Genomic DNA, 16600 nt, shown 5'->3' on the forward strand with positions numbered 1-16600 from the left:
TTGGAATTCTTTGTCTCTGGTGATTAGCAGTTTACTTGTGAAAATGAATGCCTTCCGTATTAAACATATTCAAGCTGACACACACACACACACACACACACACACACACACGATCACTTTTGAACTTTTCCTGAAATTCCATAAATTTTTAATGGAAACTGCTCAGCGTAAATTTCGACAGCAAAAGAAGATCCAGCCTTTTGATTTCATAATCTGTATTAGTCATGAAATGCAGCTGGCAGCCATATAAGTGATCACATATACATATATATCTTCATAGTGTAAAGATTATACAACAGTTCGGATGTACTACCATCAGACAGAAGTCATGTTTCAAGTTAGTACCAACAGCAATACATGTACTGTACATCACACTGACAACAAAAGTAGACACGGGCAAATATGCCTCCTATTGAAAGGTTGAAAAAAGTCGGTTGTTGATCTTGGAGTTTGAAGTTATTGCAGTAAGAATGTTTTGACACACAAGACAGGACACAACAGTCACCACTTATAAGCACATGCATAAAAATCTTAGTTTCAGAAATAGCAGGAATGTTCCAAAGGAGTTGTCTTTCCAGCTGCAAGTGTAACCGCTTTCAACAGTTTTGTTGCTGTGTTTTTACAAATTGAACGATAGCAAAAGCATCCCAAACCTCACCCTTCATATACAAATCTGTTCACATATTGGCTTACCCTACTAAATACAGTGGAACCTGGCTTACCCTACTAAATACATTGGAACCTCCCTTGCAGGACCGCCAGGTTTTTTGATTTGTTTGTTTGCTTAACGCCCAGCCGACCACGAAGGGCCATATTCTTTTCTTTCTTTATTTGGTGTTTAACGTCGTTTTCAACCACGAAGGTTATATCGCGACGGGGAAAGGGGGGAGATGGTATAGAGCCACTTGTCAATTGTTTCTTGTTCACAAAAGCACTAATCAAAAATTTGCTCCAGGGGCTTGCAACGTACTACAATATATTACCTTACTGGAAGAATGCAAGTTTCCAGTACAAAGGACTTAACATTTCTTACATACTGCTTGACTAAAATCTTTACAAAAATTGACTATATTCTATACAAGAAACAGAATCCGCTAGTCGCCTCTTACGACATGCTGGGGAGCATCGGGTAAATTCTTCCCCCTAACCCGCGGGGGGAACGAAGGGCCATATCAGGGAGGAGGACCGCCAGGTTATGAGAAGGGAAGGAGTTTTTCTCTTAGAAGTGGAGGTGCGTTTATACACATTATGAGCAGAAGGCATTGGGGAAGTCTTGAATCAGGGTATTACAGGGAGGTTTCACTGTATAACATACTTCAAAAAGTATACAGGTATTAGACTTTATCCACCTATTGATTTATGTGACCCATTCTTGCAAAAAATTGGTAAAGTCTTGCAATAAAATGCAATTTTGAATTATGCCGGGAAAAGGAGGAAGTGTTCATATAGAAATAGTAAAGGAGTAATTCAAAATGTTATGAAGCTAAATTTCTCAGTAAGCGTTCCACCCCTTTTAATCAGAATGGGTTTCATATGACATCATTCACAGATAACAGTTCACTGACCCTCTATAACAGACTGCCTTCTGGTGAAATGGCGTAAATGTTAAATTAAAATGACAGCATTACACTATCCATAATAACACGTAGATTTTTCAGGTTACAGAAAGAGTCATTGGCCATAAACGATGTGTTGGTTTTGAAAATAAGACCATTTTTCCGGTGCCTCTGTTTGATCTGATTTGCCAGAGTTTGTCAAAGTAAAATATTTGGTCTATGGTCTACTATCACAGGCACACTTATTCTTTTGACACTCAATTCTGGGCATAGAGGCACAGTCCTCTTAAGCACCTCAATGCTGACATTCCCCTCTGTGTGTGTGTGTGTGTGTGTAAGCTTAAAAGCCACCATTGGACAACTGCAATTGAAGCACATCCTAACACTCTCCAGGATAAAAGAACAACACAAAAACTTAGCACTGTGGGAAAATTGGTCAACAATGAATATCTCAATGTATCAATGGGGAATTTTCCCACTGAGCTTGGCGCAAAGGATTATTCTCAAATACAAGAAATACAATGTAATATGCATCATCAACCAAAACTACAATGTATGAATGTGTAAGCACAAAAAAAGACTTTTTTTTTACACCCTGCAATATAACCTTGAAAAATGCATAAACTTCATAAATCTTGCTCGTCTTTAAAAAAGTGGTGATATATAAAACTTCGCTTGCACGACTGTAGTGGGTTTCCAGGACACACGTAGAATACAATTTCAGCAAAATGGTTTTGCAATATATGTATTCAACAAAACCACAAATTTGACAATAAAACTTCTTCAGACAATAAACCCAATCTTTTTCATGATAATTTCTTTTTCAAAGTACATGTAAAAAGAGACAACCACATTTAGTGTAAAATCAGACAAGGAGGGGGAAAAGGCCTACATTTATTAAAATTACAATTCACATGGTTTTTGTCATTCCTGAGACAACATTTAGGTTTCCCCTCACAAACATCTCACAGTCAGGCACACACAAATATTACTAAAGACAGCAAACATGATTAAAAACAAATACCACTAATTTTCTAAAAACAAAACGTTCAAAAGTCAAAAATAACAAAACCAAAAATGTTTGAGTCATTGAACATTTAATTATTGACAAAACAAAAGTCCATGTTTTGTCATTAAATGTTTGGTAAGTACACACAAAAAAATTATCATTAAAAGCAGCTGACAATTTCCTTCTTTGACAACTGTAACTCAGCGGAAATAATTGCTGAGTAAGCACATCTGTCTCACTCTTCAGGACAGTGCGTTCTAACCAAACACAGGAGCAATCCCCTTGGAAAAAGTGAGCCGACATTATGCCCTTGGTTTCATTAACGAAAGTGTAAATGTCGATGATTCTTTCTTTATTTGGTGTTTTACGTCGTTTTCAACCACGAAGGTTATATCGCAACGGGGAAAGGGGGGGAGATGGGATAGAGCCACTTGTTAATTGTTTCTTGTTCACAAAAGCACTAATCAAAAAATTGCTCCAGGGGCTTGCAACGTAGTACAATATATTACCTTACTGGGAGAATGCAAGTTTCCAGTACAAAGGACTTAACATTTCTTACATACTGCTTGACTAAAATCTTTACAAACATTGACTATGTCGATGATTCAAGAATGTAATTTTCCAAATAGAACCCATCATTTTTTTAACTGAGTATTTTACTCTTGAATACTCGAAAAAATCTCCCATATTATTATTATTATTATGTATACATTCTCTCCTCTGCACCCCCTCCATCTGAAAAAAGTGCAAAAAATTCTTTCTTTCTTTATTTGGTGTTTAACGTCGTTTTCAACCATTCATGGTTAAGTGCAAAAAATTCCATGTCATATTTACTAAAGAACCTTCCTGTAACACTGACAGGGATGTTCATAGTCAACAAACGATTTTCTTGTTGAATACTGGCATATATCTCCCGGGCATCATTCTCCTCTCACCACCTTCCCACCCCTCTGAAGGTGCAAAAATCCCACTCCATATTTACCAAAAACCATTCCCTTAAAAGTGGCAGGGTGACTGTGATGTTTATCTATGTACAGCTATTACATGGGTGAGGCTTTGCCACTGTGAATGTATGTCTGTATACAGGATACCCTATGGGGCAGTGTTTACCTGACCTACTTACATACAGCCTGGTCCCTTTCTGTGCAATTCAAAGATAACATTGTCACTACACTTTAATGCCACAGGGCTTTTGAAAAGGTGGAGCGGAAAAAAAAAGTGTGGGTCTACATCAATGTCAGAAAACGAAAAGATCAATCATGTTTTTTAAGCTCTAGAACTTGGCTTAAATTTGTCAACTGAAAATGTACACATTACATTACATGTCTAAAATGGTCGTTCGTGCATCAACAAAAATGGAAATGTGACCTTTTAGCATTCTGTGAGACTTTTTTTGAAGGATTAGTATGACATTTTTGCTTTCTGCGAGACTTTCTGAAGGCTTTATAGTGCGGTATATTTAGCATTTTGTGAGGCTTACCAAAGGTATGGTTTATCAGACACCTCTTCTGCAAGATTCTCAAGCAAAATATTATTCACTGAGACAGGTATCAGGTGGATTTCAATTCCCGGTAATTTTCCCCAAAGTTTGAAAATAATATGATGCAGCTTCATCTCTCAATAGCGCAAGCTGAAGCAAGGTGCTAGCTAAATGTACACAAATTATTTTGTTGTTATTTTACTTTTAGACTTAAAGGAAGAGAAAGTTGACACAACTTTTATGTCTTGCATGTGTCAAGCCTCTGTGAAAAGCAGAAAGAACGAAGTTATGCGTCAGAAATTTTTTTATTCCCGAATTATCATGCAAAACCACAGGCTCAATGAGCTGACCTGACCTATAATACTATCTGCTGAGTTGCATATGAAAATAAGAACGAAGTTATGTGTCAGAAGAAATTGACACCCGACACCAGACAAGGCCCGCGCATTGCAGTGAAGGCCCATAAGAAGCTGTGGGAAACGGCAGTCACTGCAGCAGACCGCAGACTTCACCCTAAAGACTTTATTGACATTTTAGCGTAGCCGGGAACATAGGGGGAAAAAAAAGAAGAAATTTGTCTGTTTTAGGCTTTATCATATGCAAAACCACAGGCTTCTTCAACTGACCGTTTATACTATCTCTTGTTTTAAATATGAGCACTTGCAAACTGAACACACTAAATCTATAGCCTTTGTCTAATCTTAACGCCGCCAAATGACATGCATGTAGTATGCTGCTGTATAAACAAGTGCCTCTGTTATTTTGGTCAGTTAGTCGGGCTGAAGGAACAAAACTACATGTATCACATTTGTTTTCAGACATACGTCATAAACTGCCCACAAGTGAGAAACACTCTTGAGAACCTGTTCCAAAACAAACAACCCCCTTCCCCCTCACAAAAACCATACAAACTCCAGAAACAACAGAAAATCAAGTAAAACCGAAGAACACATTATTACAATGAGACAACATAATTTTTTCCCCCACAATGTCAACATATGCCAATGAATTATGATAATGATATGTAAAGCTGGTTACTTTTCTGTGTAAAACAATGATAATATCAAAATAACAAAAAGCCGACTGGGTCAACTGTGATCAAGATGCATACATGTACGTCATATCCAACAGGGTCAGTGCCTTAGCAAAGTACATAGTTCATAGCAAAACAACACTTATTATATGGTTTTCAGCATCAACACAACAAAAGTTCAATCTCAAGTAACACAAAATATTAATTTCACAACAGTGGTCCCATAACAAAATACAATCGTAAAATCAAAGATGCTTTTCATTAGCAGACTTTAAACAAGCGACTAAACTGTATAACTAAACGCTTTAATAGCTTCTATCTCTGCCGTAAGCAACTGTAACAATCCAATCATTTTTGAAAAAATGTTGGGGAGGAGCTTTTTCCCCCAAACGAATGCATCAAAACGTTCCAAAATTCAGAATAAAAAAACCAAAACCTACCATTATTGTTTATTTTTTTAAATTCATCAAAAGCGAAGAAATCAACCAAATCGATGTCCACTCAGCTGGTACTCACCATCTCACATACACTATGCTGTTTACCATTACAGATCTGGCTTGGATTTTTAGATCAAAAAAAGAGCACCCTTCAACGCGAACCCACACCAAGTCTATATAGCCTGGGTGCTTTCCATGCATAGAGAGAATTTGTGTTGTTGAATTCATTTCCTACATGACACCAATGTAAATCTATGTATTTGTTTGTTTGTTTATTTGTTGCTTAACGTCCAGCCGACTACGCAGAGCCATATCAGGACGAGGAAGGGGGGATGAAGGGGGCCACTTGTCAAGCGATTCCTGTTTACAAATGCACTAACCCATTACTTGTGTCCCAGCAGGCTTTAGTAAAACTAAATTAATACCTACTGGAAGATTACCAGTTTCCAGTATGTTAAAATAGGCTTAACCTATCTACTGCTGGACTTACATCAGAACACTAACAGATTAAACTATACATGAATCGCGAGACAAGCGGCAAGAAGGAGATTTTTGGAAAAAATACAGGTGAATGAGCAAGAAGGCAGAAAAAAGAAAAGAATTCATGAAGAAAAAGAGAGCATGACAGGAAAGAGGAACCAAAAATCTACCTAACAGCAAACTAGAAAGCTCCTGCGGTTCAAAAAACAGGAGGGGCCTTTAATTTCATAACCGCAGTGCCCCACTGCGGGAAAATCTATGTATTTCATTTGACAAAACTATTCCCACCCTGCACACGTCACAGCCAAGCTGTAGATTCCAAGCCAGGCCAGATCTGTGGTGATGAACATGTTGAGTTGCACAAGACGGACTGTATCTTTAAAGCATGAAACTATAAAAACAGACATTTAGCAGTTTAGATTGTGTAAAAAAGACAAAAAAGGAACATCCTTAGCAAAATTGTTAAGCTTCAGACGAACTGTATGCACAACCTTCGTAAAAAGCCATAGTTTGCCCCGTAGTGGTAAACAAGTCTAATATTCGTCGATGACAAGCAGTGAACATAACGGAAAATGATAAGCAGGCAAAAGTTGGCACAGGTTTGCACAAGTTGCACCATTTTGTTGAAACCTTTAAGGGTAAAAGTAAAACTGTGTAAACAGATACAAAGTTAAAGCACCAGCTGACAGGACACAGGCAGATCCATTTGGCTCTTGCCAGAGACATAAAGGTTTTTTTAAATCTTATTTTATAGGAGCTTTGTATAGACTACATAATCTGATATGAGGACAAGAACTTGATGTGTTCCCCCAAAGCATACCTAACTGTATGAACGGCCACATGAAACAACTTGTGTATTTATGTCTTCACACTTAACTGCAGTGGTACCTTCAATGAAAAGACAGCCTTGGGGTAAACCAACTTTCTTTCTTTGGTGTTTAACGTCGTTTTCAACCGTTCAAGGTTATATCGCGACGGGGAAAGGGGGGGGAGATGGGATAGAGCCACTTCAGGCATGAAAACTGAAAAAAAAAAAATACTGAACAAAAAATTCGCAGGCGCATAGCGCCAAGTTTCGCAGGCGCGAAGCGCCAGGACTTCTAGGGGGGTCCGGGGGCATGCCCCCCCCGGAATTTTTTTTTTTCAAGGGTGCAATCTGGGGCTATCTGAGCCTTAAAATTGGATTCAAACATGGCCCCAAAAACTATTTTACTATAACTATGACAAGGGAGAAAAAAAAGAAAAAAACGGAAAAATACGGAAAATAAAAAAAAATACGGTTTATTTTTTTCAAAAATACGGAAAATACGGAGAATTTTCATGCCTGCCACTTGTCAATTGTTTCTTGTTCACAAAAGCACTAATCAAAAATTTGCTCCAGGGGCTTGCAACGTAGTACAATATATTACCTTACTGGGAGAATGCAAGTTTCCAGTACAAAGGACTTAACATTTCTTACATACTGCTTGACTAAAATCTTGACAAAATTGACTATATTCTATGCAAGAAACACTTAACAGGGGTAAAAGGAGAAACAGAATCCGTTAGTCGCCTCTTAGGACATGCTGGGGAGCATCGGGTAAATTCTTCCCCCTAACCCGCGGGGGGTGGGGTAAACCAAGTGTCCCTACATTGCAAGTGGCCTTTCACAAAAGGTACGTTTTCCTCAAGATGATAGACAAAGGGACGAGAGAAGGTGTCCTTTATTCGGAGGCCTGTCCTCATTGGAGGGGCCTCACATCGCAGGTACCACTGTACTTGACTGCAGCTTCCCCCCCCCCCTTTCCATACACACCCTTAAAATCAGGTCAAGTAAACCTTCAGCATGACTGATATGACAGGTGCTGTCACCTCAAAGTCACAGTCAGCATACCAGGTCATCGTAGTAGTAGATCGCATGACTGAAGAAAAAGCACTAGAGAATTTAGCTTGACCTACATTTTCCACACATATAGAAAGTCTGCGAGCCTAGAGCAATTAATAGGTTTCATTAATGGTACGAACGTTGCTTAGAAAAACTTATTCAAAAGCAAATCAACTTGCAGGCAAAGTGTGTGGAGATTCAAGCACAGTGGTACCTGTGATGCGAGTACGGATTTGGACCCGCAAAAAGTCTTCCTACATTGCAGGTGGTCTTTGACACTTGGCTGAATTTACCAGACCAGGGTGTTATGTATGAGTGACGTCGAAAGTACACGCCGACTTCAGCGAAGTCATGACTTGAAAGTCGCCGCCTACCGCAGGCGCTCAGTCGGTATGCACGGGTGACGACCAGACCGCCGACTTTCAAGTTGCCGTGTAAAGCAAGGTCACCAGTCAATCTATTTTTATAACAAGGAATTCCTTCCTTCGCGCATGCGCTAGGGTCATTCGATAACATCCTCCCGCTTCCTCGCACGGGGAGTTCGACTATTCAGAGACGGAGAGCAGTGAAATATGGGTCAGTGGGACGGAGAGCGTGGAGAAATGGAGGCGCAAAAGATGAAACGAGCAAGAGGGTGCCTGTCGCGTAAAAGCTGAGAGTCAAAAACGGCACCAGTGAAATATGGGTCAGTGCTACTTTGCTCTGAAACGAATCAAAGATGTCTTCGCTAATCTTATCGGTGTCGGTGTTGGTTCTAAAATAATATGACAAGGGAAGTGAATCTCGCAAACAAACAAAAATTTTTAGTCCAGCACTTCCAACTATTCGGTTCTGTCTAAAAACGATTACGGCGAAAATATTCGTCGACTTTGATGGCGGAAAACCATGAAAATGGCCATTCGTTCACTGAAGTCGGCGTGTAAACCATTTAGACGACCTCCGGAGCACGTCTAAATTTAGTCGCCAGTTTCGGTGGTACAAGCGTGTAGTCGCCACCCGTGCATACCGTGTAGCTCGCGGTTGGCGGCACTCGCTGTTTGCACGCCGCCTAAACGTTTAGACGTCACTCATGCATAACTCCCCAGGGGACAATGCAAATTGCACATGTACTTTATTTAGGTGTTCTCTCTTCGCAAGGGCCCGACATCAAAGGTACAGTAGGAGTTACACTTAAGGGGAACACACTTTATTCTTACATAGACATCTTGTCCTCCAAACTAAACAGATACAGAGATTATTTTTTTTGTTTAAATAATGGGGTGGGGGTAGAGGGGACCAGTTGGGCAAAAGCCAAATGAGCGACACGTACGTACCATCCAAAAAATATGTTCTTTTGAGCAAAACTTACATTTCGCAAGTATGATTTCGTGATCTTTTTTTCTGCCTCTGTCCCTAATCCAATGAAAACTGAGCCACAGAATGTTGGATATAACTTGAAGTAACCTAGTAGAAACTGGGAAAAAGTCAAAAGCAACAGACAAAAAATCGGAAGCAATAGACAAGTACTTTCCCCCCAATTCATAACAGAATGGTGTGTTGAGCTTTTACTGCATTAAAATAAAACATTCAGCACATCATTATCAGGTACAGAAGTTATAAGCTTAGAGTAAAAGAAAAAAAAGTTCCAAAACAGCAAGGATATAACCCAACAAGAAGGGCAAAGCCCATACGACTCACATGCTTGACCTTGACCTTTACATGACCTTGACCTTCAGCTAAACCTAGCAATGACATCATACACTAAGAACTGCTTTACACATTTTTCCTACCAAAATACATGTGACCTTGACCCAAGGTCAAGGTCATCCAAGGTCATGCAACACAAAGCTGTTAATTCAAGACATAGGAAGTACAATGGTGCTTATTGGCTCTTTCTACCATGAGATATGGTCACTTTTAGTGGTTCACTACCTTATTTTGGTCACATTTCATAAGGGTCAAAGTGACCTTGACCTTGATCATATGTGACCAAATGTGTCTCATGATGAAAGCCTAACATGTGCCCCACATAATTTTTAAGTTTGAAACAGTTATCTTCAATAGTTCAGGGTCAAGGTCACTTCAAAATATGTATACAATCCAACTTTGAAGAGCTCCTGTGACCTTGACCTTGAAGCAAGGTAAACCAAACTGGTATTAAAAGATGGGGCTTACTTTGCCCTATATATCATATATAGGTGAGGTATTAAATCTCAAAAACTTCAGAGAAAATGTTTTTTAGACAACATTTATGGCCCCTGCGATCTTGACCTTGAAGCAAGGTCAAGATGCTATGTATGTTTTTTGGGGCCTTGTCATCATACACCATCTTGCCAAATTTGGTACTGATAGACTGAATAGTGTCCAAGAAATATCCAACGTTAAAGTTTTCCGGCCGGCAAAAATGACACCTAGCTTTTTGCAGTTTGTTCACTGCCTAAAGATATTTTTTTCTTGATCAGACAGATGGTTTGAACAAATAACAGCATTCTTACTCTCTTAGAAGAATTTGGAAAAAAACACCTGTGCCAGTGATTTTTAAAAAGAATTATTAGATGACTTGATCTAAAACCAGTGTACATAACAACAAGAGGCGAAGCCTTCAAGGCTCAGGTAAGAAATCGACAAACAGTAACACAAACTCAATCACTCTGTCACACATACACACACACACACACACACACACACAGTAAGCATAGGTGAAACTGTGCAAGAAAGGGAGACCCTGGATCTGCCAATTAGTCTCGGCCCGCTCACAATAACAATGACCGAGACTTTCAGTAATTCCTTTGCGTGACGTCCAACCCTCTTACGTCATAATGTGACGTCTTCAAATAGTTTCTATCACCCACGTCAAACACTTTTCACCGAGACGTAATCTTCTTATGCGAGCTTTATCCATAGACTCGGAAATGTTAAAGTTTCTATCACACACACACGCACGCACGCACGCACGCACAGACAGACAAAGTTTATCATCGCATAGGCTACACTTACGTGAGCCAAAAAGTAAAACAAGACAACCATTTCTTCTCGTAAAGTCAAGATCATTACAGTTTATTATCATAATAACGATGGGAAGGGGAAAAAGACAGGAAAACGAAAAATGTGACCGATTACATGTAAGCTTTTGAAGGCTAGCTTCCTTAAAGTTTGTATTCGTAACAGATTCCATTTCATATTTCAAAATTTCCTGTGTTCTTTTTTATTTTTTTTATTTTGCACGAACCTCTGGGGTTTCATCATATTTGTCAGTAACACAAAAACAACACTGAAAGAGTAAAATTATAATATTGAAATACTTTTTCACAAAAACAAAAGCCTCCATGTGGTAAGTTTTGTTCTAAACAATCTGTAAAACCTTCAATCCACATATATATGCAAAGCAACATGAAAACGACGTCACAAGGAGCATTCATAAAATCAATGAAATACGCATGATATACCACATTTCATTTTAGTATTGTTACCCAGAAGTATAAAACAGGTTGAACTCAAATGGAATTGGAAAATATCCTTCCGTACCGAAAATGAAAATGCATTAAAGTCAATAAAGATCCCTGATAAATTTTGTAGACGGAAGATAAAATCGCACTGAGAGCACGCAAAGAGAAGGAACCATACACACCAGAAAAATAAGACTCCTTGTAAAAAAAAAAAGTTAAAAAAAAGACTATGTACAAGAGAGTAAAGAGTTCCATAGATTTGTGCGAACAGGATTTAGTAAATGCATAACAATACCAACTATGCACCAAGTTTACCACAGGCAACGAGTACAGTGTACCAATTTTTTCTTAACACCATGTCTCTTTTGTGTAAGTTAAGTCAATGTCGTCTTTCCAGAAGTATGTGTAGAAAAATAACCTCTTGTTGAGTTGTTGTGTTAGAATGAGGAGTACAATAATACCTATTATTTTGGTATAATTTCCACGCTTAAATCAACACCAAAATGTAACAATCAATACGAGTCCACTTTATAATCTAAGTTATAACACTACATTTTGCTAATTTTTTCCTTAGCAAAATGACTATTTCTTCCAAAGATAACCCAAAATTTCATTTTCAAAAAAATGAATAATTATCCTGTCATTTCTGATTTCTTGGAGAGGGAAGTGTAAAGGGGAATAATACACTAGCATAGTTTATTTCAAAGGGGGGGATGGGTGTCACCTTAAAGGGAGATGATACACTAGCATAGTTTATTTCAAAGGGGGGATGGGTGTCACCTTAAAGGGGGATGATACACTAGCATAGTTTATTTCAAAGGGGGGATGGGTGTCACCTTAAAGGGGGATGATACACTAGCATAGTTTATTTCAAAGGGGGGATGGGTGTCACCTTAAAGGGGAATAATACACTAGCATAGTTTATTTCAAAGGGGGGGATGGGTGTCACCTTAAAGGCGGGAACTGAAGAGAATTTTCCATTCAAGACACTTTTGTTCTAAACAAAAAACTGCATTCAGCTTCTGATGCAGCTTTGCTGAATTTGTCTTGCTAAGATTTTTTGTAGTACTGTCAGAATGATAAGAAACAAAAGTAAAACAACATCCATGTGCTACGTTGTACTGCAAGTTCAACCTAAAAAGGTATTTCAGACCTGATCTATTTTTATTTACTTTGTCACATATGGCTAGTCAGAGTGTGGGTTTTAAGTTTTCCTAGGTCATCATAAACTTTTGAATCCTAGTAGGGTTATTTAATTATGCTCTGTTAAGTCATAAATGTGAAAAGATGAGACAATTTCAACTCTTAAAACCAGAAACCATCTTAGGTTTTACAGTTTAGATGCACAAAATATCATTATCATGAGCAAAGGTTGTTTTGTGATCTCAAGAATTATAATTGGTATAATGCTTTACATTGTATTACACAAGGACTCAAAGACAAACCCTCACAACGAATAAGCACTCCATAATTTGGGAAAGAAACAAAATTGTAACTGCACTTCACTTAGTCAAAGCTACCCCCTCATCTAAACAGCTTTAAATTCCATTTCTTTGATTCTCATTAATTGTTAATTATATCAAAATACTTATCACTGGAACAGCTAAACTGTTACTTTCCCTGGTGCTGACAACTAGTCCTCAATAGGCCTACAACCCAACGCCTGTAGGACATGAAGCTTCACCATCAACAGTGACATCCCATTTCTTCCTTCATCACAAATCCCTTCCTTCTGACTATGAATGAACCAAAAACTGGTTCCATGTGCATTCGTATCAAATATGTACTACAGCTAACACTACTCAAAACTGTTCTAATAACAAAACTAAAAATACTATCCTTTAGCAAAAGCTCTTTTCAAGCTAAGTACACCATCTAGGATGGTACACCTGATTTACGTATTCAACAGCCCAGTTACTTGAAGGCACACTCCTTCTCGTGAAAACAGTTACATGGGTGTTACTGGGAAAAATCAAAAAAACTGAAAGGCAGGGGTCCAAAATGCTCAAGTTTGAAAGAAAGTTTCTGGACACCGACGAAACCAAATCATAATAAGCAAGATGGCGGCAAATCCAAGGGAGCGAATTGAGAAAGCACGCGAACCGGTGTCAAAAGTCGGATCGGAACCGCTGCTCGTTATTTCAACTTAGCGAAACGAAGCTTTTTTTTTTGTTTTTTTTTTTGAAAACCCGGAAAACCGGAATTTCCGGCTTCAGATTTTTTCAAAAACAGGAAATCCGGCAAAAGCCGGAAGAGTAACACCCATGCAGTTAGACTCACACTCACAGTCTCAGACCTGGCCAGGCTTTCACATGCGATAAGACCACCCACCCTCCACTTGGTCACATACCAAAAATGAACAGCCTGGGCGCTCTCTGTGTACAGTTGACATTAATTCATCAAACAGTTCTTTCTTTATTTGGTGTTTAACGTCGTTTTCAACCACGAAGGTTATATCGCGACGGGGAAAGGAGGGAGATGGGATAGAGCCACTTGTTAATTGTTTCTTGTTCACAAAAGCACTAATCAAAAAATTGCTCCAGGGGCTTGCAACCTAGTACAATATATGACCTTACTGGGAGAATGCAAGTTTCCAGTACAAAGGACTTAACATTTCTTACATACTGCTTGACAAATCTTTACAAACATTGACTATATTCTATACAAGAAACACTTAACAAGGGTAAAAGGAGAAACAGAATCGCCTCTTACGACATGCTGGGGAGCATCGGGTAAATTCTTCCCCCTAACCCGCGGGCGGGGGCATCCAACAGTTCCAACTCACTCCCGCAAGTAGTGAGGGTGTTGACTTTTGGAATGTGACCAAGCGGTTGGGTGGTTTTATCTCATGTAAAAGCCTGGAGATGGTGAGCCGCACGGTTTTCACGAGGAGTGTGCCTTTAAAACTTAAGACTGGACATTCATCACGTATTCTAAATGGCATGCCTACATTTCATACTACATTTTGTACAACAATTTTTACCTTCTTCCACTTCCAGCTCTAGTTCTATTCATGCTGTCCGTGTTAACACTTGATTTAATTGTAAGTAACACACAAAAAAAGAAATAATATGCTGCAGTGCTGGAATGAGCTGAACAGTTTGTGAAAATCAGAGTCACAGGCATGATTATTGACAAAACCTGTCTTCTCACTTTCATTAAAAAGCTAATTTGTCACCGTCAGTGTCAGGCAAGTAAGTTACTCGTGTACACAAAACTAAACCTCAGATTAAAAACGCTATGAGTGAAGATTAAAAAGACAAGCCATCTGCTTAACATTCATGAACATTGGTAAAAGATTAATATGGAATTAATTAATAATATTAAAAGAAAAAACTATGGAGTACTTTTTTTATTTAATCATACCGGCTAATAAGCATGGTTTACCTACTTATAATCTCATATGATATTTTTTTTCAATCAGACATACAGGTACAGGCTAAACTCTACTTGCACAATTCTGCAAGTAAATACACCTAATGACCTATACACATAGTATAACTAACAGTATACGTGGGTACAAGTGAGCATCAAAGACATAAGGTTTTAAGGGCAGACCGGGTAGGCAAAATGAGTTATTTTTGGTCTCATACACCTTTTTGGGGTTGTTGCATTTTTCACACCTTTGAACATCCTGGAATGCATTCAATAATCTGCTTTTGTCATTTTAGACATGTATTCATGTAAATAAAACCATTTTCAAACCGATGTTTTGTTGTTTTTGTCTGTGTTTTATCAAAAAAATCGAAAAAATGGTCAACTTTGGATACTCCGTGCTGGTAAATGTGCGCACATGACATGACCCTTCGCTGTTCAAACTGTGTGGAAATTTCCGTTCTTCAAGATGACGTCATCACCGTTGGGGAATTTCCGTTGACATAGGCACAAAGAGAGAGAATCCGTTCCAACCGAAACCCCGGAATTAATATATGCAAATATATGTAGGTCAAAGGCATTTGGCGCAAGCGCAGTAGACAACTTATCAGTCCCCCGGTGTCAACAAATCCATGACGTTTTCACCGATTCAGCAGCATTTTTCAAAGTTTTGAGCTGCGGAGAACAACCCTAACATTGGAAATGTTCGGCATAGTGACAAGAAATATCAGAGAAAGATGAACCAGCAGCAGCGAACAGTAGAAGGAAGTAACAACTCTCCGAAATGAACCAACATGATCGTATTTGAGCAGACGACATTCTAAGATTCTTGACTCGACGAGGTGGGTTTTGCTTCTTTCTCTTTTCGATCTTGTTTGTTTGACAACGTGATTTATTGCACATCGTTATGTTGTTGTTGTTGTAAGAATGTGTTAGGGTTTGCAGGTAAATGATAAACAGTTTGTGTCTGAAGTATTTTGCGGGTTTCTTGATCCAATTTACTGACCATGCCGCCGCCGCACACCCCCCCCCCCCCCCCCTCCCTCCCTCGATCATCTCTGTGATATCGTCTTCACAACCCCTATTTTATTGTTCTTCGCTGGCCAGTCCTTGAGAGCTTACTATGGTGTAACATGTCATCAGTATTCTTTGTCTGGGGTCAAACTGAGAAGCAGCATCTGAGCGATGTACGACTGACACAGTTTCTGTTTCTGGTCATTGACCGTAGGAAAATAAGTACCCTACTAGAGAGCGTTCTCTAATTCTAAAGTATTGGTTTACACCAGCATGGCTGACCAACCTATCATTGACAGCAATATTGTTGTCAAATCTTTTCCATTAACTAAGGAATAAAAAAAATAGATCCAATTTACTTCACCAAAGAAAAAAAAAGAGTTAAACTAAAGGACTGGGGATGCAACTCATGAATCAAAAGCATAAAGATCACCTGCAAACAGTGCTAGGTTTAGGAAATCTGAAAATGTATACACACACACAGAACACACACACACACACACACAAAACAGACAACAGACAGGAAACAAGCAAATACATAGCAAGTGTGATGAAATAAATTAATTTTAAAAGAAAAATATGAAAAGAAAGAAAGAAAGAAAGAAAATAATTCAGCTAGTTTCAGTATTAGTTCCTGTGTGTATGTGATTGTGTGGTTACTCAAATCCCATAGTAAACTTGACATGTACATTTTGTGATAGGGGCCAATTAATGAATGTCTTTTGTGTGTGTGTGTGTGTGTGTGTGTGTGTGTGTGTGTTCGTCAACCGACATATGTGGGTACGAGCCGCTGAGGTGGTTGTAAGAAAACCCGCCTGGTTCAGTGGTTGGGGGCTGATTGGGATTTCTGATTTACCAGCCTAGCCAAAAAGTTGAGGTACACCCCATGTAACATGGTCATTTGCAAAATAAAGTACAAGCACTTGT

At 38.8% G+C, this 16600-nt stretch overlaps 1 long non-coding RNA gene across 1 annotated transcript; it reads right to left on the bottom strand.

The window, feature by feature from the left end:
• Positions 1-10864: 10864 nt before the first annotated feature.
• On the bottom strand, positions 10865-14834 carry LOC138970965 (uncharacterized). Its single transcript, XR_011457126.1, has 2 exons — positions 12234-14834; positions 10865-12008 (listed from the first exon to the last, which is right to left on the bottom strand). It is a non-coding gene; the product is annotated as an uncharacterized lncRNA (long non-coding RNA).
• Between the last annotated feature and the right edge of the window lie 1766 nt (positions 14835-16600).

Source organism: Littorina saxatilis, linkage group LG7 (assembly GCF_037325665.1).
Source record: "Littorina saxatilis isolate snail1 linkage group LG7, US_GU_Lsax_2.0, whole genome shotgun sequence".
Lineage (NCBI taxonomy): Eukaryota > Metazoa > Mollusca > Gastropoda > Littorinimorpha > Littorinidae > Littorina > Littorina saxatilis.